Source organism: Branchiostoma lanceolatum, chromosome 19 (genome assembly GCF_035083965.1).
Source record: "Branchiostoma lanceolatum isolate klBraLanc5 chromosome 19, klBraLanc5.hap2, whole genome shotgun sequence".
Classification (NCBI taxonomy): domain Eukaryota; kingdom Metazoa; phylum Chordata; class Leptocardii; order Amphioxiformes; family Branchiostomatidae; genus Branchiostoma; species Branchiostoma lanceolatum.
In genome coordinates this window covers 13,843,283-13,870,076 of record NC_089740.1, presented here as the reverse complement: position 1 = coordinate 13,870,076, position 26,794 = coordinate 13,843,283, and the positions used below count along the sequence as shown (strand labels likewise).

Here is a 26,794-nt window from a genome sequence, read left to right as displayed (position 1 = left end):
CGTCGGGCTCTATTTCCGTAGATGCAGCTTCACTGTTTTGGGGGACCTGCAAAAAGATTTGAAAGATGAAACATAAATTTCATTATTTGGGTTCTTCACAATATGAAAGGGAGGGCAAAACAGGTGCCTAAGCTCTTTTACAAGTTGCCCTCCCATACACTTGAACATACACTTATATTTCTTGTTATGCTGTGTTTCGAAAAAGAGAAGGTTTTGGTGGAGTTAATATCTAATGTCGAACAAAAACAAATCGATGTACATCGATGGTCGTGCGTGTTTAGTAATGTAAAGTGTTTGTTATAATTACGAGTCCAGGAAGAGCACTGAAGTATCATGTACATCACTAATAGAGATCTTTCAAATAAACAAAATAAAATAAACATGTATTTGTATTATCACACCTTCAATACAGTACAAGCATCTAGTCAGCCGTAAGGGCAGTACAACGTTTGAATTTACACATCATCTGGACATTGTATAATCTACCAACGGTTAAAATGTCTCTCTGAAGTATGGTTGTCGTGTGGAATTTCCACAGTCCCTTAGTCACTCGTTCTACTAGACCCAGTAATATATCTCAAGAAGAATGACAGTATGTATGAAGACTACACCATCAGTTGGCTCATACATTATTCACAGCGACATTGTGCATAATTCCAGTATAATGGTTCAGACATATGATAGATATTTCATTACTGGAATTGATGCCATCATCTTGACTGGCGTGTCCTGCATAATGAATAGTTACGTAGTTGCTGTAATTCGGCCATTATCTGATAAATGTTGTCGTTCTTCTCAATATCCAATGGGGTGAACTACCATTAGGTTTTTTTACGGACGATAAGAAAGATAAGACTCATGTAGTATTAAAATTTATTTCAATCTACACCACTGGATTGCGATATGAAAATATCAACCGTTTCAGATGTCCATCCGAAATCGTCCTTTAGCGATTCTTCAATTTCCTGGATGACTAAAATTCACAGACAACTCATGTAGAAGTTTTGAATATCTATATCTAAACTGTCAGAGAACCAACTGGGACAGTGCCATATAGTGATTCACCTAATATACGTTAAACATCATTGCACGAAATTGGCGTCATTAGTTCTACTAATGAGGGTGTAAGGCAAAAGCCCTGTCACAAAAAGAGATACGGCTTTGATTCTAAGTAGGGCCACTAATGCAAACTTAAGACATCAGATAGTAGGTCTTAACAGCGCCTTTCAACTACTGAGAGTGCGAACAGAAAGCTTTTTGCCGCTCCGCAACAATAGGACTTTGATATTACTGAGATCTCTACGCTGCACATTGCACGCAATTAGCAGCATTCGTCAACCTGCGAGAGTGTGATGGAAGGCTTTTTCCGCACTGTAACAATAGACAGTTGATATCAATGAGGTCTAATGACATCAAACTGCACGTAATCATCATCATTATGCACATGAAGATGGCACAAGGCAACGAGCTCTTACTTCTCTGCAACAATAGTGCCTTGATATAAAATGAGACTAATTGGCGAGAAACTGCTTCAGCGATAGTAGTCTGCTATTTGGAGAAAGTAAGTCACACTTTTGTGTAGGATGATGAAGGCAATACATATCAACAAATTTCAGGGCTGTAGACATACTGTTGTGAACTTTTACAGCTCCTAGCGACCCTGCTGTTGCGACGCACAGGGATCTGAACTCTGCATTCTTTAGGCACGGCGTGTTGCTCAAGAGGCCAAAACTTGGTAACCGTTGGATGAATCTGATAGTGCCCCTTCTTACGATGATGTTCTGTGGCTTTAGGCATTACTAACAGGGGACTAGATGATAAGTACAAATTTATTCCACTTTAGTCCGAAGTCATTATTCACAATGCGCAAAGGTCAATCCGGCCACATCCAAGATGGCGGCTATTCAAGGCATATAATGAAATTCAGGGATTCTATTGAAGTCACTTGACGAAGCTGATCTAATTCATTTTGGCCGTCACGCCTCGCCCATGTATTTTACAACGTTGCAACTTGTTGGCTTTACAATGTACATAAATTTATTCAGTGGATTGCAAACTCTGGAATCCACAATCCAGACACACCCAAAATGACTTAGCCATCTGATAGTAGCAACGCATAACGAGCATAAAAGGGTCTAGAGTAAAGGCCTAACGAAGTTGCTGGATTTACATCATGCAAGAGTTAACCCAACGGATTCCAGCCCCACCCAAAATAAATGTTAGCCATATGATTCTAGTTGCAGCAGCTCATCATGGCCGTCAGGTCTAACCAACAGATTTCACAGACTTCCACCTGGTGGGATTCACATTAATCAAGGGTCAATCCGGCCACAGCAAAGATGGTGGCTTTGAAAGGCATAAAATCGCATAAAAGGGTAATTGAAGTCACTTCACGAATTTGATGTAAGTCAATCCGTCCGTCAATTCTCCCCCATATATTTCACAACCTTGCTACTTGATAGGATTCACATTATGCAATAATTAATCTAGAGGAGTCCAGCCACATTGAAAATGACTGTTAACCGTATGCTGGTAGCAGCTCAAAGTGAGCATAAAAGGGTCTAGTGAAAGGACCTAACGAAGTTGATGTAGATCATCATGGCCATCAGGTCTAACCAATAGATTTCACAGACTTCCATCTGGTGGGATTCACATTAATCAACAGTTTATCAAGCCACATCCAATATGGCGGCTATGAAAGGCATTAAATCGCATAAAGAGTTCAATTGAATACATGTGAAGACGTTGATGTATTTCATTGTGACCGCCATACATTTCTGAACCTTGAGTACCTGATAGGATAATAGATCAGCTTCTCTCCCTCTATCTCTCGCCACAAGATTCAAGTGTCGCCTATTTCACTCATAATGGGCATAAAAGGTCTGTTATGAACTTGATGTAATCCATCTTTGGACGCCAGTCCTAACTAATCAATTACACAGACTTTTACATGACAGGATTCACAATCCGGCCACATCCAAGATGGCGGCTATGGAAGGCATAAAATGACATGGGTCTATGGAAGACACTCGGCGAAATTGATGTAAATTATTGTGGCGATCAAGTTACGTTCATGAATTTCACACCCTTTACTCCCTGATAGGTTTTGAATTAGGCACGAGACAATAAAGGCGCATCCAAGATGGTTGGCCATATGGCAGTAGCAGCTAAAGAATGATCATAGAATTCGAAAGCATCAAATGAATTTGATGTAAGTCATTTGGGCTGACAGTTCTAACTCATCGACTTCTACCTGATGGCATTCACGTTAAGCAAGACTCAATCCTGCCACACCCTATAGCTAGATGGCGGTTATGAAGGACATAAAATGACATAAAATGGTCTACTGAAGGCACTTGAGGAAGATAATGTAGTTCATTCTGGTGGTCAGGTCTAACCCATAGATTTCACAGCCCGTCGAGTGCGTAAGTGCACCACTTCAAAGAAAAGCACGTTACACACGTAGGCTGGCGTGTTATCGCGAATGGACGAGACGTCAGGTAGTAGATAACTCACTTTCCGTGCCCAGGAATATTGGTTAAGCTCAAACAAATAGAGTACATAGCACTTAAAGTAGAGTGTCACAGAGGTACAACCTTGGGGCACTTTTCTGGAATTAACTCCTTGAAAGCAACAGGTCACATACTTACTAAGTTCTTTTAGGCATAGTGCACGCTACATTTGACGTAGAAGTGTGGTCACAATGTTAAGCTAACCCGAACTGTTCTCTGGTGTATATTGAGGGCGGTAATACTAGTTCTAGTTTGCATTTGTTGCATTTAATTAAAAAACGTCTAAACTACAGACTTGTGGCAACCATATGTCACTTCGATGCCTGCATAAGAACACATCACAATATGTATCACGATACGAAGGTTTCTCAAGTAACTGGATAAGGTTCGTATACGGTCAGGCGTTTCAGATAGTGATTGAAAGTCGTCATTGACTACAGAATATCATTAAAAACTCTATTGCCAAAGCAGCATCTCCATTATGATTAAAAAGTTTTATGCATGCAATATATCATCTCGAATGTAGCAGATCTGCTACAGTTCCAAATTGCATTTTTACCTTTAATCTACAAGGATCTTACCATCTACAAGGATCTTGTCACCCTTGTGGCAACCATATGCTACTAGGATAAATACGAAATATTATTCATTACAAAAGCAGCATCTACACATTAACCAAATGCTAGTAAAACCTTTCTTCGTGCCATATTTCATCTCGAATGTAATTTTCATCTAGCAGATCTGCCCGGTAACAACAGGTCTAAAATAGTTCTTTTCAAAATGCAGCTACTGCGTTCCACGTGCGTCAGACCAGGACCCATTGACGTCACGACAGTACTCATTAAGACCCGAAACACCCTGCTCATCCTTTCAACCCCCGCTTAATGACGCCATGATTATTCTCTTGATTGACATCTCTAGTCTCGGGGGCATACCAAACAGGTAATATTAGACACCACACGACTTCAGGAGCCAAGAAGAATCCTAACATCCGGTACACAGCACCTGCAACTTAAATAACGCGAATACCTCTGCGATGGGCACTTCCATTCACAGATACAAGATACAAACATCATTGCATTACTCTCCAAGCAGAGGAGGGCTGGCTGTTTTTTGACGTGTTTTTTGTCGGGCTTACTTTTTATCCCGTTTTCTTTTTGTTTGTAGGTTGATGACAAAAATAAAAGGGGCTACAAAAATTAAGCCAGACGAAAACGTCTAAAAACACTTCAAAAACAGCCAGCCCAACTTCTGCTTGGGGAGTACCATTTCAAGGGTTTATTCACCAGTTTTAGGCAAAAGTAAAGGAGGACAACTTTGCTCCCAGAAAGAAAAACCTTTTAGTAACAATAGCATTGTTACATTGGTCCATTTACCTATCAAGTAAGCAGACGATCAGAACAAGATGCGAAACCCAACAGAGACGGGGGGCGCCATAGACTTTCTGCAACTTGTGATCCACTGCTCATCGAGTCACGTGTGCTATCTGCATACCGTGACGTCAAAGAAGCAGTGGATTGCTCATTCTTTGGTTAAGACTTAAGTTGATCAGTCAAAAATTGTTAAATCAAAATTTTGTGTTGGTAATGACAGATTAACTCAAATATGACAAAGAGGCCGCAAGCAGTCCAATGGAACAAAAACATAATTTTAGTAAAACAAATCTAAATGTGCTGATTGATGTTTAGTCTGCCGCATGATGCAACATAAGATACGAACTGTGACTACACAATGCGATTACATCAGCTAAAAAGTACATTCATCATGAATCACTCATTCAATTAACGTTGATACAGATATAATTTTCTTTCTAAACATTTTAGCCGTAGATCGCAGCAGGTGGGAAAGCTTGAAAGCCTCTTGTTTTCATCATTACTTTAGGAGGCAGTCACATTGATCGGCTCATCACCTTTTATTGTCATCACGACAGGGAAATTCCTCTCGAAACTTCTGCCATAAAGATAGCTAAAAGCCCATGCAAAATGATGAAGCAATAACTGAAGAATTCGTTTGACGCCCTGTCGTCTCTAATTGCATTTTAGTGGCAGAGCCTGCCAATTATTTTCAGTGAAATATCACTTTGCTATCTTTAGTATGTCGAGTGCTTCAATCTGGCAATAGCAGTGGACAAACAAGAGGAGAAAGTGAACTAAATTGATGAACTCACCTGTTGGTCTTCTTCTTTCACCTGCTCATTCTTGGTCTCCACCTCAGCTGGAAATGGAAATAAGATACATGTCAATAAAAGAGTCGTTAACAGAAAACATGTTTCAACCACAGTTTGGACGAGCTCCATGACACATGCAGTTACAGCGTTGTTGGTGGATTGCTTTGGGCAATTGAGATGAAACCTGCGCCAGTCTAGATCTGTAACAGTCTAGATCTGTAATGAGATTGCGCCTGTCTAAGGAAGATAAGTTTTATCCACAATCCTCACATCTCATGTAAACCATCATTCAAATCATCCACTGGATCCAGTTATGTAATGGATTATGAAATGTATATATCTAATTATCATGAATACACTCATTCTGTTTCTAGCAGCAATATAGCATTATTGAATAATCTGATCTTCGTTTCAAATTCGTGTTAAACGATCCGATCGATGGCCAGGGGCCTTTGCTGTTCTAGCAAAGGTATATGTATTGGCGTCTTGGTCTGACGGGTACAGTAAATGTATTTAAGTTGGCGTGGTTTTAATTTCGTGGCAACGGGCAAATGCATGTTCGCCGTGGTTTTAAGTTCGCGTTTGAAACAATAGTAGCGTCTCAGTCACATAATGGAAACAATGGTATCTTTATTGGCAATATAAGTAACCATGATGATGAATACGCCAAAAATTATTACTCAAGCAACTGGATAAGATTTTGAAACAGTCAGACCTTTCAGATAGCATCCGCTATCCTTCGTCAGTGACTAAAGAAGGATCTGGTAGAACTAGGTTTTATACCAAAACTCTGAATAGATATGTTAATGAAGTGAAGACAATTTCAGATGATTCAATAGGATAATGAATTTAGACAAGGTTGCATGCTAATGAATCAATTAGCTCATGTTGTTTTAGGAGCTAAATGTTTTTGACGTATCTTATTACCTGGATGTATCTGGTTTTTGGCGTATCTTATTACCTGGATGTCTAACCTTCATCAACATGATGATGAATGTTTACTTAATCTGATGGCCAACCTGCTAGAAACAAGGCTCACGTTTCAAAATGATACCTTGGAGCTTTGAAAAAAAAAGCACGAATTCGTTATCATGAGAGGTCATCTTTGATGTGCAGAGACGGGAGACTGAACAGATAGCCCGAATCACGAGATTCTCTCGACCTAGGCTTTAGGGTCTGCATGGAATACAGAGCATCTCGTTATTGATTCATCCTGAAGACGGCAGCCATATGTTAAAAGCACTGGGGATGACACGGGGGGAATGGGGAATCATATATGCAACCATATCTTTCCACGCCCGGCTGCTACAGTTGCTTAGTTAACAGCCATGCAAAGTTTCAGATCGATCGATATTCAAGGACCGGGTGCAATGCATGGATATCACTTTAATGAAGACTGGTAACCGGTGGCTTCTGGTTTATAAAGAGGAGGGACAGATGCACTAGACTGAACCTAAAATATCCGTATTCATCATTGTATATATAGATCAATGTAGTGGAATACACGGCAGTAATTCACTTACATAAAAATCTGCCACACTGTACCCAGCTAATTAGTGTCCCTATTTTACCAACACAGGCTAAGCGTGTTCTGTAGCTGTATCTATATAGCCGGTATAACCGTCCTGCGGCGTAACACACCAGCTTTAGTTCATTCTCAGGTCTAAAACGTAGTTGTGAGCAAGCCAGAGGCTCAGGCGTAGCTTTGGTCCGTGTTCCCTTGTGTACACCACAAACGTGTTATAACGGTGATACATGTATAAATGACTTATGATCATGATTTGTCAAGCGAGCCTCCGATGGAAAGCTGCATGGTGCGGAGTTATCACGCCGCGTATAACATTTACCAACGATCGAAAACACATCAGAGGGAAGTAGAGCATGCATGTGTTGTCATAAATACATGAAGAGTTATGGTAATTTAGTTTGTATAACGAGATAATAAATAGTCAATGTGGATAAGCCTTACTGAAATAGTATGCAGGAAATAGGATATAATGGATCAAATAGGATAGAACGGCATTCAGTAAATAGATTATCATGTTTTAGACCAAATTTATGTAAGTAAAAAGCAACATTCAGACTCAATCTACATGACATACAACTAGACAAGTCCTGTTGTCACCAGCCTTTGTACTTTGGAGAACACAGCACTTTCCCATGTGGAATGAGAATCAACGCACAAGGCATTGAACTTGACAAGGCCTGTTGGCATCATCCCCTGTACTTTGCTTTCTCGACCTTTTCATGAAGGCGAAACTTCAGATTTCGCCCATATTCTGTTCCACAGGCGGTGGATGGCGCGAGTTTGACCGATCCATCACCAGGATGAGTAGTTGTCTCCCTGCGCGTATAACGGCAGATCCTTTAATACTCTAACCCTGGTCCAGTAATACATTACAGCCTGCTCGAAAGGTCAGGGAGGTTAAACTGATCACACGGCAAATTGGATTAGAATATAGACTGCACTAGGGGTGGGTACTGGTACTGACTACTGTAAATGCATTTAAGGTCGCGTGGCTTTAATTTCGCGTGAGGGAGAAAATGGAGTGTTCGCGATTGTTTTAAGTTCGTGTTTGAGACAATAGTAGACAAGGGGTAGCTAGGAGGGCAGAAAATTTCGTGGTAGTTTTAAGTTCGCGGCAAAGAGCTTACCGCGAACATAAAACCACCGCGAACATTTTTGCATTTACAGTATTGTAGTACGGTAGGACTACACCGTATTTGGAGACCAGGCACAAGTACAGCTCTCCGTGAGTGCCACAAATTATTTCCAAATTCGCCTATTAGAATGATATTAGTTATTTTCAATGCACAAACAACTTTAATGCTAAAAGAAAACGGGGATATAACAAAATATACAACATTTTCATCACCACCAATGATGTCGAAAATAGACAAGCGGCCATTATGGAATTGACAAAAAATAAGTGGATTTATCGATTGGTAGCTATTTCATGGGGTAACTTTAAAACTTCATTCAATAGACTTTCACTGAACAGGTACATTACTCTGTCAGTAGAGATCTTCACATTCTATTTCTAACACTTAGGGGTTTTATAACATCATCATCACATTTCTTAGTCTTCACTCTTTATCATTTGAACAAAGAAAAGCAACTCTTCATCACCATTATCTCATACCGGATTCTGCATTTTCATCTATTTGTGATATAAACGTAGTTTATCTGTACATGGGCTTCTGTTGGAAGCAGAAGAAGAACGGATATGGGCACAGCTAGGCAACACCGTCGGCTAGGATCAATTACATCCCTAACGTCTCATGGAAATGACTATATCACGATGCCGCAGTGTCGCTCAGAGCACGAAGATGCCATCCCCATCTCCCGTAATGGCAGACCATCGGGCAGAACATTCTCCCTAATGATGCAGAGTATCATGAAGCCTGCCGGTCATCGTGGATCAGGTGGTGCAAGCTGTTACATCCGTGCCGACTCCAGGGGAAGATCAGGTTTAATGTTGGCTGTTAGATTGAATTCGTGACTTCAGAGGAAGATCAAGTTTCTAAGTTTATTGCCAAATGGGCGCTGCAGCAACTGTGAACTTCAGTTGTATTCATCTCCTTTGTGAATTGGTCAAGAAAGACCAATTGCACCTGCTAATCTTACGAACTGATGTTCCTACGGATATTGATGCAGAACTAGTATATGACGATGTCCAAACTTTTGAAGAAATTTGTATTTTTTGATAACTCATCAACGGCCATGTCATTCAAGAAAATCTGATTGCAACTGATGTTCCTACGGTTCCTGGTGTTCATACAGGACCAGTATATGACGAAGTTAACTTTTGAAGAAAGATTTTTTCATTGCTCAACAATGATCAGGTACAAGCTGTAACATCCGAGCCTACTCGAGGGGGAGACCAAGGTTAATATCGGCTGTCAGATTGAATTCGTGACTTCAGAGGAAGATCAAGTATCAACACAGCTGCTGCAGTAGCGTTTATTGCCTAATGGGCGCTGCAGCAACTGTAAAACTTCATATACCTTCATCTCCTTTGTGGACAGCCATGCCCATAAAACAAGCTGATTGCAACTGCAGGATGTTCCTATGACTGTAGATTAAGAACCAGTATATGACGATGTCAAACTTTTAAAGAAAGAAGTTTTCTTATAACTCATCAACGGCAATTTACATCAACAAGACTGATTGAAACTGGGTGATGTTTTTATGGCGGCAGTTACAGAACCAGTAAACGACGAGGTCCATCTCATGAAGAAAGCGTGTGTTTTTTTCATTGCACGTATACCTTGTTCTTGTATATCCGATGTTTTATAAAAGTAAATACATCACAGAGACTCATTTTCTGCATACTATTAGCTTTATGCAATAACAAGACTGATTGCAAAATGTAGACTGTAGGGATGCAGTTACAGGATCAGTAGACAGCGATGTCCAGCTTTTGAAGACAGCAGGGTTTTTTTTTAAACTCATATACCTTCAACTCCTTGTGTATCCGACGTCTTACAACAGGAGGAGCTACATCAATGGAAGTTCAATAGACAGTTCTTGACTCATGCAAACTTCAGTTGGTTCCACCTTCTTTGTGAATGTCAATGTCCAACTTCTAAAGAAAAAATTGCTTTTCATTCGAATTCTATCCTTGTCTATTTATTCAATGCCATGGTAGTTAGATCTTCAAAGAAAGTCTCCGGTCACAGACTTTTAGCTATAAAATCAATATTTACAACGGGAATGTGATTTTGCCACGTAAATCCCTGACCAAGGAAGTTTGCTAGCTACATGTGCTGCTGATTCTAATTCTAACCATGACTCTTCAGTGCCCTTACCAGCCGTTCTATAGACACTTTTGATACATGCAAACTTCAGTTGAGTCCACCCACCGTCTTTGTGAATGACAGTGCTTTTCATTCTACACTTAACGTATCCTTGGCTACCCAGTGCCATGGTAGTTAGATCGTCATAGAAAGTCTTGCAGTTTCTATTCCCGGTCACAGACTTTTAGCTATAAAATCAATATTTACAACGGGCATGCTACTTTGCCACTTCAATCCATGGCCGACAAAAGTTTGCTAGCTGTACGTGCTGCTGATTCTAATTCTACACACGATTCCTTGGTTCCCTTGCCAGCCGTTCCTGTGGAGAGCAGATGCTTCCAAAGCCGTTTATGAGTCGATCAATCCTACAAAACCCCACATAAGCTGGAGTTGCGCTTCATTAGCGTTCGGGCAGCTGTGAGGAGGCCGCTCCTATCACCTCCCGCGGCTCCTGCAAATTTCCTGCAAGTCATGATCCTCGGTGTTTAATGATCATGTCACAGTTTGACGCCTCCATGCTTTAGCAAGTTTTAGCAAGTAGGTTATAACAGTACTGCAGATTCTTCGGTACCATTGTGGATGTCTTGGGACTTATTTCTTTTATTACTTAAGTCGGTAGGGAGTTTAAGGAACCCAGAATCTTTAACTTGTTACTTGTTTCGAACAATTTCGAAATAACTTTGTGAAAACAACAGCTTAGTACAAAGACATCGGAGGGTCTGTATTTGTATAGCTGGATACGACCTTCGGCGTAACATGCCAGCTTCTGTATCAGTATCTATATAGCTGGAATAACCGCCCTTCGGCGTAACACACCAGCTTCGTAGACACACGGCGCGGCATCAGCTGGTTATATTACAGTGAACGACCTGTCAAACCTAGCCTTTGCACATATTTATCTAGCTGTAAACATTGTTTAAAACTATCTAATGGGGATGATCCTACAGTACTTCGTGGCAAGGAGTTTCTCTCAACGATAGTTTTCATCACCTCAATTCCCGGTTGATAACTCGGGTACTTGCATAACTATCTCTTACCACAGCATGTGCCTTTGCCGTACCACTACCGCTGGTTTGAATTGCAGCTTAATTTTCTCGTCTTGTAGTGGCAGCGACGTAGCGTATCAAAGTAGATCACGTTTTGTTTGCAAAATCTTCAACTCTCTTTGGATAACAACTTAGCAGCAACCTTTATTGAGCCTTTAGAGAGTCCATGAAACACATTGCAGCAAATATGAACGGAGATGACGGTTACATAAGATATTACATTTGTTTTATAGTTGCGTTATCATCTATGATAGCTGACTATTAGAGTGATTGACGATTGGTTATTTAATCCTTGATTGGCTTACACTGCGGGGCGTCCGTATCACAAAGTTCCACACCGCCAGCATCATTCAGAGCCGAAAGTGGGTGAGCCTGATGGATAAGGTAAAAGCCAGCTTCTGAAACGTTATTAGGATACATATAGCACATTCATCGTTCACTACTTGTCACCTTGTCATTTTCGCTCCGAAGCAAACATCAGTTGTTAATGCACATTGCAGATTCTATTTTAAAATACATCTATATCATTCTTGTGAAACCCTCCAGTGCTAGAAATGATCAGTCACTCACGATGCGAAGAACATCCATTGAACATTATCCTTGTAGGTATATTATTTTCTCCAATGCACCGACTTTCCAAGAAGCCTTCGTTGACAAATGGATAGCTCCTTAATGGTAATAAGACCTTTGGGAGTTCTGTGCATTATCGCGTAGATGGCTGAGACATCTGTGCCCAGCTCTTCAGAGACAGACCCTCGATGTAGTTAGATTCATTCACGCGCAACTCTGAATGCGGGTATACAATCGCTGTCTATCTATTTCTTCTCTACAGAATGCGCTGACTTTTTTTAGAAAGCCTTAGCATCAGTATCATTAAATTCTGGATGGAAATGCCACAATAGAAAGTAAATAAAGACTCATAAGTCACCGGAACTGAGCAAAGCATAGACACTTGAAACTTTCAGGCAACAGCCACCACTTTTCTGAGTAACGTTTTTGTTAGCACCTGCTCATTAATTTTAGCATTTAAAAAAAAAAACTATATCTAGCTTTTAACAAGGAGAAAGATGAAGTGCTACACTAATGGCAGAAGCTGTCAAATCAGTGCAGATGCAATGAAAGTAACTCTTGAAGTGGTTTCTTTTGTCGTGTATCTAATGGAACCGAATGTTATCGCGGAATACACAGGATGCCTCGACAGATAAACAATATGTTACCAAGCTCCGTTTGAACTCACGACGTGCCTTGAGTTCAGCAATCCGCTTGAAACATAACAGTACTTCAAACTGTGGATAAGACAACTACCCCTTGTGCACACGACTTCCTTTATCTTTCACCAATTGAATTCTTTGCCGAAGAAGATGATCTTCAAAGAATGGATCAATGGTTTCTTCAGGAGAAAATAAGTGGGGCAGACCCCTACGGAGCCTTTAAAGCTTATATCAATTGCCTTTCTTTGATGTAAATGAGTTATAGGGAACATTCCTTGTAAAGCATCGCTCGTTTCTTTCAAATATGCATCGATATCACCAAGATATCAATAAATTTCATTAACCTTTCTTTCAGAAACATTGTGGCGTAAGAAATCCATTTTGCGCTATTCCGTCAACTCTCATTCGTTTCTGTCTCTAAACCAGGTCAACCAATGGTTGGTTACAAATCATAATGTCCTCCATTGTACTCTTGTAAATGGAGTGACCTACTTCCAGAAAGCTTTCTTTCTTTCCCATTTAGAAGCACTCATTGGCCTGAATCCACCGGGACTATCGTTACTTCATGCAGTAATGTTGTTGTTTTTATTTCTTGTCTTTGAGAGGTGTAACGTGGTCAGGTAGATCGCGTATTGTTTGCAAAATCCGCTCCTTTCTATAGATAACAATTTAGCAGAAGCTATCATAGAATGGGTCGTTAGAGATTCTATGAGATTCATTGCAGCAAATTATAGTCCATATTCATCATCATGATTGCCCTACGTCTGCATGTATTATGAACGTCTGAACAGAATTAGAAACGTACGCAGGACTAAACGATATGACAAGAAAGAATAGTACATCAAGCCCTATCAATATATGGAGAGTATGACACTGCCATCGTAACAATGATCGCGTCGCTAGAATAACTCTGATGAAGTCTTACACTACATCTCACAATGAACCAGCTCAAAATTTCCTGCGCAAAACATCGATCCAGATAAAGTTGTCTAAGTCTAGCAGGGGCGCCCTGTTGTAACAAGGCGTATTTCCTCTGGGCATTACCGGTTCCTGCTAGCTAAGCTAACGTACGGATTGCCACGGGGATCGACCTGTCCGATGTCGTTTCTGCCGCCTTTCACCATGCTAGAAAGAAACCATGTACATGCCAAGGTAATCAATTAAAGGCATTTTAGTAGGTCAAAGAATTTAATGTAGAATATTGCTCAGGGATTGAACCTCAAGAGCTGAATTGATCGCTATGAAAGGTGAATTTTTCAGGCTTGAAAAATGGGTGATACATGCTGGACCTCCGACAAATAATGCGGCTATAACATTTCCCAACCAGCGCCTAGTAGGACAGTTTTCGGGAATTAGAAACACTAGTACTGTGTTTTTACTAACGTTTTTACTGATTTCCTTACATTTACAACTACTTGGGTGGTCTGAAATTTTTATCTGTTGTATAACATTTTTCTTTAAAGAAGCCGAACCCCATAGTGTCAGTATTAAGACTAGAGTAATCACATGCTACACTGTTCCTCATCCTTTTCTATGTTACATGTACTTGCAATTAGCCTCCGGGCAAGAACTTGCAATAAAATGTCATTTATTTTACAAAAACACCTTTAACTTCCAGTATCTGCTAACATTTATGCCATCACGCTACCTACAATATCTGAAAATGTGCTTTTTGATCTCGTCTATTCTGTGGACCCTCTGGTTCTAGCACTTATATAATGGCCAGCCTACCGAGTAATGCACTCTGTATACTATATGTAACCTGCACGGCCTTTTAACGTAAGTCGACATTGCACTATAGCGGAGTGGGGGTGTCTCTAGATGGGTTTATATAAGGGGCGTGATGGTGCACACAACCCTCGGCAGCGTTCTCTGTAAGGGCCGATCACACTTGTGCGTATATTCATGTGCGCTTGACTTGCGTCTTAACATTTTTTTTTTTTGCTTTAGGTAACGTTTGCGAGGAAGGATTTTGTTTCTAGCATATTGTTGCCTGGTTATTGAACCAAAGAAATTACTTTTTCGTCTGCAAATGGTACCTAAACACACAAAAAGTGTTAATACGTAACTCATGCGGACTTGCATTTACGCACAAAATCCCACTAGACGGCGGTCGCGCTGCACTCTCGCTGCGACCTAAATCGGATTTCATAATTTGAATATCATGTAAAATGTAAAAGTATGGCTGACAAGACAACAAAGCACACAAGGCATAAAAAGATTAGTTCTTTATCTTTGAAATTCTTTGACCGCTCTGTCAAATTGTACGTCGCAGCGGGATCGCAGCCAGGTCCTTGTGGAATGGGAGTTTAACCGTATCTGTTGTGAAGTGCCAACTGAAGGCAGACTGGCGGATTACTTGGGAAGCGAGAATGGCGTACTGTTGTAGTCAGATAGCATCTCACCAGACACTGTAAATGTATGCTTCTGTGGGTATTTTTAGCCGCGCTTTGAGCAAACCTGCATTTGCTGCACGCGGTGAGGTTTTAGTAGCTTTGGCTGCACTTTGGTTTAATGTGGCATTTGCCAACGCTGTAGGGTTTCAACATCCATATTTTTTATTTATTTACTGAATATCATCTTGCGACAAGAATGGTCATCGCAAGCTTTAATAGTGGGATATTATATGTTGATTTCGAGAATTCTACATTCAGCTTGTGCAAATTACTTTATATCAGACGTCACAAACCAACAACGTCGACGATGATTGACAATTGACACGAGCGTTTTAAGAAATACACCAACGATGCATATAAATCTACCCAAAACCCTAAGAGCAGGATAGAAATAAACTTTGTATATGTTTCTATATCATTCCTACAATTTTCAGTCTACTTTGCATTGTCATTATTATAGCTAAAAAGGAAGGTAACCATTTTATCTGAAAATATCAATATATCAAAATATCACATTATATCTGGAAATATCATTATATAGAAATATCGCAAATATCATATATTACATCTGAAAAATTAAGGTAACCATATGAAACTTTCATGGTATCAACAACGTTTTAACAAGCAGCCAATTACAAAGTATGCCACACCGTGGGAGGAATATGGAAAAAAAACTAGATCCCGGATGGTATCATGTATATCTGCGCAGAGCTTTTGACGCGCTGCTGCTGGGGTAATTGGTCCGTGCGTGGGAGGATATCAAAGTGCCACGGACGTCAATGGGTCTCCGGTTGCAGCAGGCGTCATTCACTGTCCACTTCCTGCCTCAACCTCTGATCTCCACCGCTAACTATCAATTTGCCTGGCGGCTGACAGGAATGCGATTCAACAGTCTCACAGAAGAAAAGGAAGGAGAGATGTTGGAAGGAAACGGTGAAGAAATATTGAGCAAAGACAGCCTAGGTACTATCCATCATAGTTTGCTGCAGGTTCAGTATCATTGCTTGCTAACAAAGAAAGGACAGATGTTGAAAGAAAACGATGTAGACGTATTGAGCGAAGACAGCCTAGGTACCATCCACCTTATCTCCAAGCAGATCTACACGGTGCCAAAATCGTATAAGCTAGCCAGAGAAGCTCCAGTCAGTGCCTGACTGGAGCTTCTCTGGCTGACTGGAGCTTCACTGACTGACTGGAGCTTCTCTGGCTGACTGGAGCTTCTCTGGCCAGCTTATACGATTTTGGCACCGTGAGATCTGCTTGGAGATTACCATCCACTGTAGTTTGCTGCAGGTTCGGTATCCTTGCTTGCTAACCGCCGTTACAGGTCAACTACGCAGGATGGAACCCAAGCTAAAATACAGTGTCAATTTCTATCTCTGTCATATTTTGTCTGACCCTTACCTCTTCCCTCATGACCTCAACAAAAAGTGGCCAGCTGGCTGATTTGAGATTTCATGAGCAAATAAAGGCTCAAACAAATTTAAACAGACAAACAGGGGGCCTGTTAGAAATCCACTTTTCTGTTACCATATGGCACGTACTAAATGGCAAGCTTCAAACCACGATGATCATATTTCACCTAAATAATGATGCAATTAGTACCCATATACGCCAATGGCTCTTCGGTTTCGATAAGTGTCATTCTGCGGCTGCTTCCCGGCCGACCCTTTGATCTCCATCCTTGGCTATCAATTTAACTAAAGAGCAACCGAAATGCTAATGAGAACGGTGAAGAAAAACAAGAAGGGACAATTTGTGAAAAACAGATGACGTACGTCACTGTCTAAGTCTCTTGAATTGGAGGAATTAGGGCACGTGGTAAAGATGCAATGCTATCTAACAGCACTAACAGATTCATGAATCTTTAGTACATGCATATGTCTGTAAGGTCCTTTCCATTTTGCCATGGTAGATAGAGAATATACTACCTGTTATTATGCTAGGGTCACATTTTCAAGCCCGTGCCCGGCCGGGCTGTTTGCGAAAACGAAAAATAAAAAAATGCAAATCAAGAAAATACACAATTTATAGTTAGTAGTTGTTTTTTTTTAATTTTTGTCCGTAGAGACTCTTCAGTCTCTACAGCCGTCTTTCAGTGATCGCTTCTAGGCCATGCTTTTTTATCTTTATCACTGTCTATCAATTTAACTGCAGAAGAGCGGATATGCAATTAATGAACGGATAATGAATAACGGGTGAATTACTTTTATATCGTTTGAAGAAGTCGACTCCGCACAGGCTCCTGGCGTGTCAAATTGTATCTACCGGTTGGCCAAATCCTCTATTTGGTTTTATACTCTTTCCAGCCACGTCTGCAGCCTGGCTATCCAGACTTTACAGTACAAAAGAAGAGATAACTAGTACTTAAAGTAGGATTTCCTACCAGACGCCATGTCAAGAACACTTTCATTAAGACGATTACGCCTGGGTCAAATGGTTTAGAGTCTCTATCCCACCAGTGGGTTACTTCAATCCCCTGCCTAAACTCCCCAGATCCGACAGGTCGGGAGAGGGTTAGGGTAATTAATGATAAATCGTAAGATTATGAAGGCTGGATTGCCTTCATGTATTATGCAGAGCCCTGAGGAACGGGCGATACCTGTATTTGGAGACTAGGACGGTGGGGGGTTAGGGTTTACTGGTGTAGGATATCATGTGGAGATCGTTACTGATGCTACATTTATGTGGTTTTCAGACTATGTAAGGTAACGATGGATTATTCATGCGTACCGACGTGCTCATGTTCTTACCATGACAAGAAAGGGGTGGAGTTGTTCCGCTGTGAAACAGAATCAATGTAACAGAATCAATGTAGTAAAACTACCAGAGTCCAAGAAATCATTTGTTCTTGGAGCCATCTCTCTGTAGACATCTATCTGCTGATATTCGAAAAGTTGTTTATTCTTGGACTAGGTGAGGTGAAGTGAGGCTGTATATTGCCGCCCATCTTCGTTTTCAATTTAAAGACGTTCCGTACGTCTTCAGTAACCAGACCAAATCAATGTGCGAACGGGTGACATTTATCTAATTACATTTGATGGCAAAAATCGAAAGGTGATATCGATATATTAGACACACCAACCCACATAAGAGATATTAAAGGTTCATTGCTCCCTTGTGTGTGCAAAGTAATGGTTCTGACGTTTATGAATGTAAGTCCTGTCGCAGTCGCCGTACGAAAGGTAACGTTAGAGTCGAATGATAGACTGAGGACAGCAAACAAAGCTAGCGCATTCATAAGACATTCGTGGGGATGTCGTACATAATGCAGTTTTTTTGCGACAACAATGTTGCCATAGATCCTTGACGACGGTATGTTATGTCGTCGATCCGCTGAACACGTTTTCTGGACAGATTTTCTGTTTGTACTCTCCAAGGCTGGTTTTATACGTTTCTGTTGGGTTGTCTACTTTATCATTTTTTGTTCGGTCCACACGAGTGGGTTAGTGAGACAAAAAAAAAACATGACAAAGTAGACAGCCCGACAAAAACGCCTAAGAACACGTCCATAACCATCCGGAACCCCTCCTCTGCTTGGAGAGTATTCCATTCGCAGCACGGGAGATGAAAGAAATATCAACGTTTTGTTGATTTCCCCGCGGACACGTCATAGGACCGGAAACGGCACCAGGTGGCTCATTATTCCCACTTCCATCCGCTAACGTCACGTTTAGCACATTACCGTCCCGCGTTGTTTACTCAGCTAAAACGGTCTGGCAGATTGTGTGTTAGGCAAATATGCACAGGAGTTTATGGTAGGGTTTCTTGAAATATATATGTATATACGTACGTATACGTTGCAATTTACACAGGTATTTACATTATACTGATTTGTTGGAACTCGTTCTGAGTGTGTTAGGCAAATATGCACAGGATTTATCGTGGGATTTCTTGAAATATACTTTGCAATTTACTAAGGTATTTACAGTGTACTAATTTGTTGGAACTTGTGCTGAGTTTGGTAGGCAAATATACACAGGTGTCAAAACGGTCTTGCGAATCTACATGTTCTGGGTACGAATCTCTAGCAGGCCCCAGTGTAGTACCATCGGGATTGGCAGTCTACACCAATTTCCTCGCTCAACGCAGGTGAAAATGAGAACCTAGCTTTGGAGATGTTGGGAAATTAGTCGGTATGAAAGCGTTTACAATTTGTCAAAATTGTTTGGACATTGAGTAATATTTGAGAAGTGTTTACAGGAAATGTGCACAGACAGAGGTTTATGGTAGGATGTTTTTTTCCAAAATTATCTTTTATTGGTTTTATAAACAAACAACAATACACAAGACATGCATGGCACGGAAATAAGGCCCAATTTATACAGAGTTTTTTCGGATATCTAAAAATCCGCCGACATCTGAGCCTTAGATATCTGGACGCATTTATACACACCGACAGGAAGTACCGTAGGACTCACGCAGCGCGCTGATTGCACTCGACCCTATTTAACCTTTTGCGCGCGTTTCAAAATGGCGGGAGAACCGCCTGTGTTTTTCGTCATGATGAATATGGTATTCTTTCTTTATCTGACTCGCGTATGGCTTAACATGAGGCAGCAAGCAAGGGTTGAGCGTAAGAGGCTTTTGAGGTACCGGGGAAGACGACAGCGACCGGTCAGAATCAACGCTGCGTTCCTACTCGCTGCCCTTGTCGTGGCGGAGGGGGGAGGGCCGATCCACCGAACGATCTGGCATCACGAAAGAAGTCCGTCGTCCGTTTGGGAACAAATGGTCCTTGATGCTAAGAAGTTTTCCCGCTTTATCGCCCGCCAAATATGCAAACTAGCGTGAACCCCGACCTCCAGATGTCTACTACGCGACACATTCTGTTTAGACGTCCGGCTGGAGTGGTCGGGGACTCCCGCTGAGTTGTCGGGCGAATGCTTCAGAGTGGTCGGCTGAAATTTTCCCGACATCTAAAAAACCCCTCATTAAGACCATAAAATTCCTGTTTAGACACAGAAAAAAGCTGTCGCCCGGCAGATATCTGCAGTCCAGATATCTAGACGAGCTGTGTGTAAATTGGCCCTAAGGTACTTTACACACATGAATGACGACATGGTAGGATTTCCTGACATCTCCATTGTCATCTATGAAGGTGTTTACTGTATATTTCCTCCGGTTCGTCCTCAGGGGGTTACTTCACGATTTGCTTGATAAGATCTACAAAAGGGCACGTTCAGAGCGACCGAACATTTAAAAGCCGCCCGCCTTTACTGATAGTACAGTTCAAACGATAAAATCAAAACATGAAAACCAGCTCTCTATTTGATTAATAGAACACATTACCTTTTTTCTGCTTTGAAACGGACCATTGCCGTCTATAGTGGTTCCAGTGTGGCGCTATCAAAAGTTCAAATCATGCCTTTTCTTTCGTAGTTACAATGAAATACTGTAAGTGCAGAAATATTCGCGGTGGCTTTATGTTCGCAGTTTTCGCGGCGACCGTTTCACCGCGAACATAGAACCACCGCGAACAGTTTTGTCTAATACTGTAGCAGTATGTGACTATAACACTGTCGTGAACTTAAAACTGTTGCGAAAAACTCCATTTTCCCCCTAGCGCGAAATGAAAACCGCGCGAACTTATTAATAAATGCGGTTATAGATATTTTTTTTTCTTTTAACATATGTATAATACTTTTTTTTTTTACTCATTGGAATGGCTTTAGTGCCAATTTCCTATGATGTACAAATTGCGTCACATCTTTGCCTCACATGCGTAGTCTGGATCAGATTGTCGTTTACATGATTACAGAGTGACGTGAGTCGTTTGCATGCAATAACAAATCATAAAACGACTGAACGTTGGGAATAGAAATTTGATTTGCTTCATTGCCTTGCCTTTTTTTTATTCAAAGAAAACATCGAATATTACAAATGAAGTGATATAGACGAAGTGACGGCGGACTCAAGTTGTACTCAACTATTCTCGCCGTCACTTGTACATTATGGAAAATAAAATGTTTGACAAGACGTGTGAATAGGTGAATAAATACATGTAGATACATAACAGAAGCCTAGTTGGAACGTGAGTCCAAAACTCCCCTCCCAGAGGACGAAAAGCCTTTGTTAGCGCTCCGTTTTGCTGCGGCAAATTTTGTTTTATTGCAACATCATAGACAACAAATAGTGATGTCGCCATCGAGCAAAACACGCTTTTTAAACGGCATCACAAAGCAAAAATATATAACGAAGTATGAAACACTAACAGTACGGGAAGAATACAGAAATTGCTGTGCATCTGTATCAGTTATTCCCTGCCGTTGAAATATTAAATCCAATTTGCCTGAAGCACATACGATGACAGCCCGTCCCTGGGGAAATTGAATACAAATAACGCTGATTATAATCATAATAACGCCTATTACCTCAACTCATCTGTTACTGAGTCACGTTTGAAAGAGATAGACGTACGTATCGACAATGAAGTGGATATCGACCCAGGTTCTGGACTAGAAGGTTGGGAGTTCGAATCCTGGCTTTGTTCTTACTAACCCGGCATGTATGCTACCAGGAAAAACATTTTGGGACGTAAATTATTTCTCATGTCAAATAGGCCACATGATTTCGGTTAAAACAGTAAATGAACTACGGTCACTCATGAGTCAACAAAGAGGTAAAAGCAAAAGCTTAAGATCCTGTAGTAAAACTAGGAATGGCAAAAATTGATGGAGATAGCTTCTGCCCTTAAGCACCCCCCCCCCCTCTAACTGGACACTCGTTCGCTGGCGGCGTCACTGCGCGCGGCAAAGCACTCAAAAACGAATCCTTTCAAGCTCTATGTGCTTTGTTGTCTTTTTGGTCATACTTGTACGTTTTGAATGATATTTCCATTATAAAGTCAAGGGTAACACAAATCCAGTTTAGGACGTAGCGACGCCGCCAGTGTGTCGCGGGTCCATTGAGAGGGGGGCTTTGCTATGTAAAACCGCGAACTGCTGCATGACTAGGGAAGAGATAAAACCTGAGCTCTGAGGAGGGCAGTGATGGAGAGCATGCCTTTATCGTGCATTACATCGCCTGACAGACCACTAAAGGATGGACCTGATTCATACCACCTCAGTGGCCCTCGCCAACCTTATTCCATTCATGTAAAGTCCACACCGCACGCCCCATCAATCAATGTGCGGTAAAACGGCGTTTTCAATAGCTTGGTTATCGTAAGTGGTTGTGGGTTACATGTACGTGCCCTTTCGTGTCGCTCCGAAAACATAAAAGGGAAGGAATGTTAGATGTTATGTGTTCAATATTTGATGGATACAATGGGTTATGTGCCGAAATATTCCTTGAGAGGATCTAATGCAGATCTGTTATTGCTTGCTTTATGGTCATTTGTGCATCGGTTGTCTATTATCATGATTCAAATCGTGATTTCACGTCGTTTTGCGTGATTAGCCTTTCAAAAAAAGACATTTTTATGGTGTCTTTGAAATGACGTGGCAAAACAATATGAGTGGTGTGATGATATTACTTACTTATTGATATCGTAGGTAGTTGTTGGTACATACATTTGTCCTCTCTTTAGGTGCTCCACAAACATAAAGGGGAGACATTTTCGATATTATGGGTTCAAGAGTTGATGCAAACAAAGGGTTATGGCCTAAACTATTCCTTGAGAGGATCTATCGCAGATCTGCTATTCCTTGGTTTATGACCATTTGCGCAGCGGTTGTTTCAAATCGTGATTTCACGTCATTTAGCTTTTCAAGAAAATACATTTTAAAGTGGCTTTCAAACTGAGGATGGGTGCAGGATGATACTTATCATGACATGTTCCCATGAGGATGTATGATAATGGTTGGTAAATAAGGACTGCCTGCGTAAGGCTTTCAAAAACATCCTGTCATCAAACAATGTAAGGGTCAAATGCACCATCGGTGGTTTGACTCATAATACTGTATCTATAACGTAAAGTAACATGTTCTAGGGTTAATGGCAAATACATAGATAAGAGAATGATAGATACGACTATATACTACTTCTTGTGTTATACTTCATTTTAGAATGTTTATCGAGCTGATTTTCTTGAGATTGACGTCTTCATTTGAAGCAATAGAAGACGAGTATACCCACGGATGTATATGACAGTATTTTTTTTCTTCCATGTATCTATTTACCTCATATAACCAGCATATATACGTTCATCTATATCCTTCCCTTCTTAAACTTGCAAAGCTGCCTCGAAGAAATATTTGATAACCTCTCGTAAAACTGTATACATGAACATTTCTAGATTCATTCCTGGCTTTAGACAGCTTTCAGAAACGGTTAGATAAGCAGACGATATGTTTACCCATGGCCACGCGCCAGGGAAGCTAGTGCGTTACGCCTAGGGGCGGTTTTAGCGGCTGAGTAGTACAGATACACATACAGATAACGCGAAACCCCAGACAGTAACATCTCACTTTCCGTGAAGCTCTTATCAACCCTAGTCCTGCTGAGCCCGACAATTGTCGGTTTGCCAATGCTTGTTCTGTATGCTAGTGCCCTGACAATTGTCGGGTTGAGGGTGTTTCTAGAATACGTACATTGCACCGTACATCGAAGTAACTAAAAATGAGCAATATCAAACTAGTACCCTTTGTTTCAAAGGTGTCTGGGCACTTCAGCAGTGGGGGTATATTCTTGCTCTGGAAATCCAGCAGGACAAGGGTTAAGGTGGTAGAAGCCACTTTCCTCTGTTGTCCCAATCGACGCTTGTATATAGCATTATTACTTAGATATGCAGACATCAGTACGACAGATTGTCGGTGCAATATCAGACTTAGGTCCCATTTCCAATCCGGGGCCCGGTCGGGCTGTTTGCGGAAACGAAAAATAAAGGAAATGCATATCAAAAAAATACACAATACATGGTTAGGAGTAATTTTTTGCTGACTTTTGTATCATATTATGTTCTAGTTTACGAGAGTTGTATATGTATTTGTCCAGGGGCACCTGAGTTGTGATTTTCCCTGGTAAAACAAATAAAACTAAAACTATATGTCTTTCCCTCAAGCATTCGGAAATGGGACCGAAGCATAACCAGGCACCCCGTGTGGTCGGTGTGCCGGTGTGTTGCGCAAAACTGCGGCAATACCTGCTGATTATTGCATGTATGAAATACAGACATCGTTTATGCCTGGTGTTTAACCCAATGAAGAAGGGATGAGGAGTGGCAAGTGCCAATTTTGGCGAAAGGCCTCACCCAGAAAACCTTCGCATGCCGCTCCTTTATCCATACATGCACGCAGCGGCCCTGAATGGGGAGATAGCGTCCCGACCCTGAGGTCTGACTGGATTTTGTTATAATGAAGATAGGATATGAAGACTGGCATCATGACTAGGGGTGGTTATGAATAAAAGATGCAGACATGATCGTAGTGGCTGTAAATCGTGCGACATTTACGGCCACGCAGGGCGAAGTTTGTATCGGTATCAGTATTCTCCCTTCAGCCAGCGTAGTTAGTCTGGTCGAGACCAGCCAAATAGTCTGGCAGCAGTTAATAGAGGTTTGACTAGTATTTGAATATTCCCATAGAATATAAAGGAGGGCATGGAAACCGTCAGCGGAGTGGACTGCAGCTGGACTAGAATGGATACCTTCTAACACCCCTCAATGGACACACATGCAGCCGCAAAAACAATCGCGATCTTTAATATATCGGGGCCATCTCAGCCAGCAGTAACAATTTCCCTTGCAAAAGAAACTGGCGCCGATAAATTAGAAATCGCGAATAAGCACTCCACCCGAAAATTAACACCGACGCCGGCCGGAAAGCGTGCAAATAGAAAAAAAGCAACAGCAACAGATTTCGACTGCAATGCCTCGCCGCTTGTCGATCGACATGATGGTTGAATTTCTTGAGTTTGTGATTTCAGAAACGATTGCTGCAAAAACAATGTGTATGGCATAGATCCCCTCGATCTAGTGGCTATCAAGACGCCGTTAGAGTATGAGAGTCAATCGTGGGGAAGGCGTGGGCGGTTTGGGCACCGATTTTTCACGCTGCTGGCTGGGTCTGTGGTCTTTCTGGGACGGGCGTTTCGCCGTCATTCCTGCCTTTAAGGTGAACCGCATCTTGACCATTAAAAACCGCACATATTCCTTATTGTGCGAATGATTAGACCAATATATATATTGTTGGCTGATCGGTCAGCGAAGGCAAGGAAATATGAACGGCAGACCACATAGCCTTTTAAAAGAAATTAGATAGCTGAGTATCATCACCTGAGTGTCGCTTATTTGCGGCGAAAAAATATCCTTTTCACTTCCAGTGGCCTTAAGCTAATGTGTCGCACGTCATTAAGTGCCATATGATACCTCTTAACCTTTACTTTCCCAGATCGCGTGTAGGCGCATGCAACATGACAGAGTTCGTTTCGTCTCGGCGCTAGCACGGGGTCTGCCCACCCGAGACACGGAGTCGCAAACGTGAGAATTAAATGATTTGACGTGTTAGTACCGGGCGGAAACAATGGCATAGAATAGCAAATACGCGCAGACGTTAAACATGATCCATTCAGTGGAAAATATGGTGGCTTAGATTGCCTTTTCCTACTAGATTCCGTATATTTGCACAGGCGGAACTAAATCTGTTGGCTAACACTTAGGTGCTATTTCTGTTCGTTTATTAGCACCGGTGACACCTAGACCCAAGCGCAGTATTCCATAAAAAGAAAGGTGATATACCAGTAGATCGTGCAAGGGAATATCGTAATGCTTTATGACTCGCCTAGAATTTCCTGAACAACGCTTCTGTTAGAAAAAAGAAAGCGGCAGTTTAAGAATGCAAAGATAGTTCTTTCCAATATCCATCAATAGGTCCTTCAATACATGTATATAGCTATAGGATCCCTACATTGGCGCACACGCTATCCAGGAGATTTACCGGAGACAGGGCGCCCAGCTTGGCAACGTGGTATCTACCAACGCCGGCTATAGGGAGAATATTTGCCGGGGGACTTTGGCCATGGAGGGTTACATTCGCTAGGCCTCGGGTTGCAATATTGGACCCTGTCTCCGTGGCCGACTCCCTTCATACAGTTGACTCTATTTGGCCAATTTCTACTATTTTCCCAGTGACCCGCGGAGACTGGTAGAGTCTAGCAACGCACGGCGCCCTATCATCATGTTTGTATTGGACGCAATCAGGGCGCGCTTACCTTTGTTCAGTGGGGCAGCTCGGGCGACGCCGAAAACGTAGCATATGGCCACCGCCAGGACGCACAGGCAGACCGCAGACTTCTTCATCGGGCTCGTTTCGTCAAGTCTAGCGACAGAAATGTATTTTTTTGTCGAAGGAAATCAGGAAAAATGCGGACTGGAAAATTAGGAAGATGATCTGGGATTGCGGGTTGGATGTTTGAGAGAGGAGAGAGAGAGGAAGTCACGCGCCTTGGCCTGCTGCTCGGGTAATAAACCGGCTTAATGGAACCGCCACTGGAGATGAGTGGGCGCGGCTAACTTCTACGCGTAGGGGTGTTCGTCTTTCTCTTGCCTATTTATATCCTTCAATGCTTCCTGAGACATCGGATCAACTTCATCTCGATATTCTCCGATTTGTATGACACCTCTTTTGCTATTACATAATCATCACATTATGAGACCGAAATGTAGTTTAAAAATGATCATGAAATATGATTAACCCTAGGTGCATCGCGGAGTCGACGCGTC

General features: G+C 41.6%; 1 long non-coding RNA gene across 1 annotated transcript; it reads right to left on the bottom strand.

Annotated features, from left to right (window-relative positions):
* Positions 1-26,554, bottom strand: LOC136425366 (uncharacterized). The gene is made up of 3 exons (XR_010754012.1): positions 26,284-26,554; positions 5,680-5,726; positions 1-46 (listed from the first exon to the last, which is right to left on the bottom strand). It is a non-coding gene; the product is annotated as an uncharacterized lncRNA (long non-coding RNA).
* Positions 26,555-26,794: the final 240 nt, after the last annotated feature.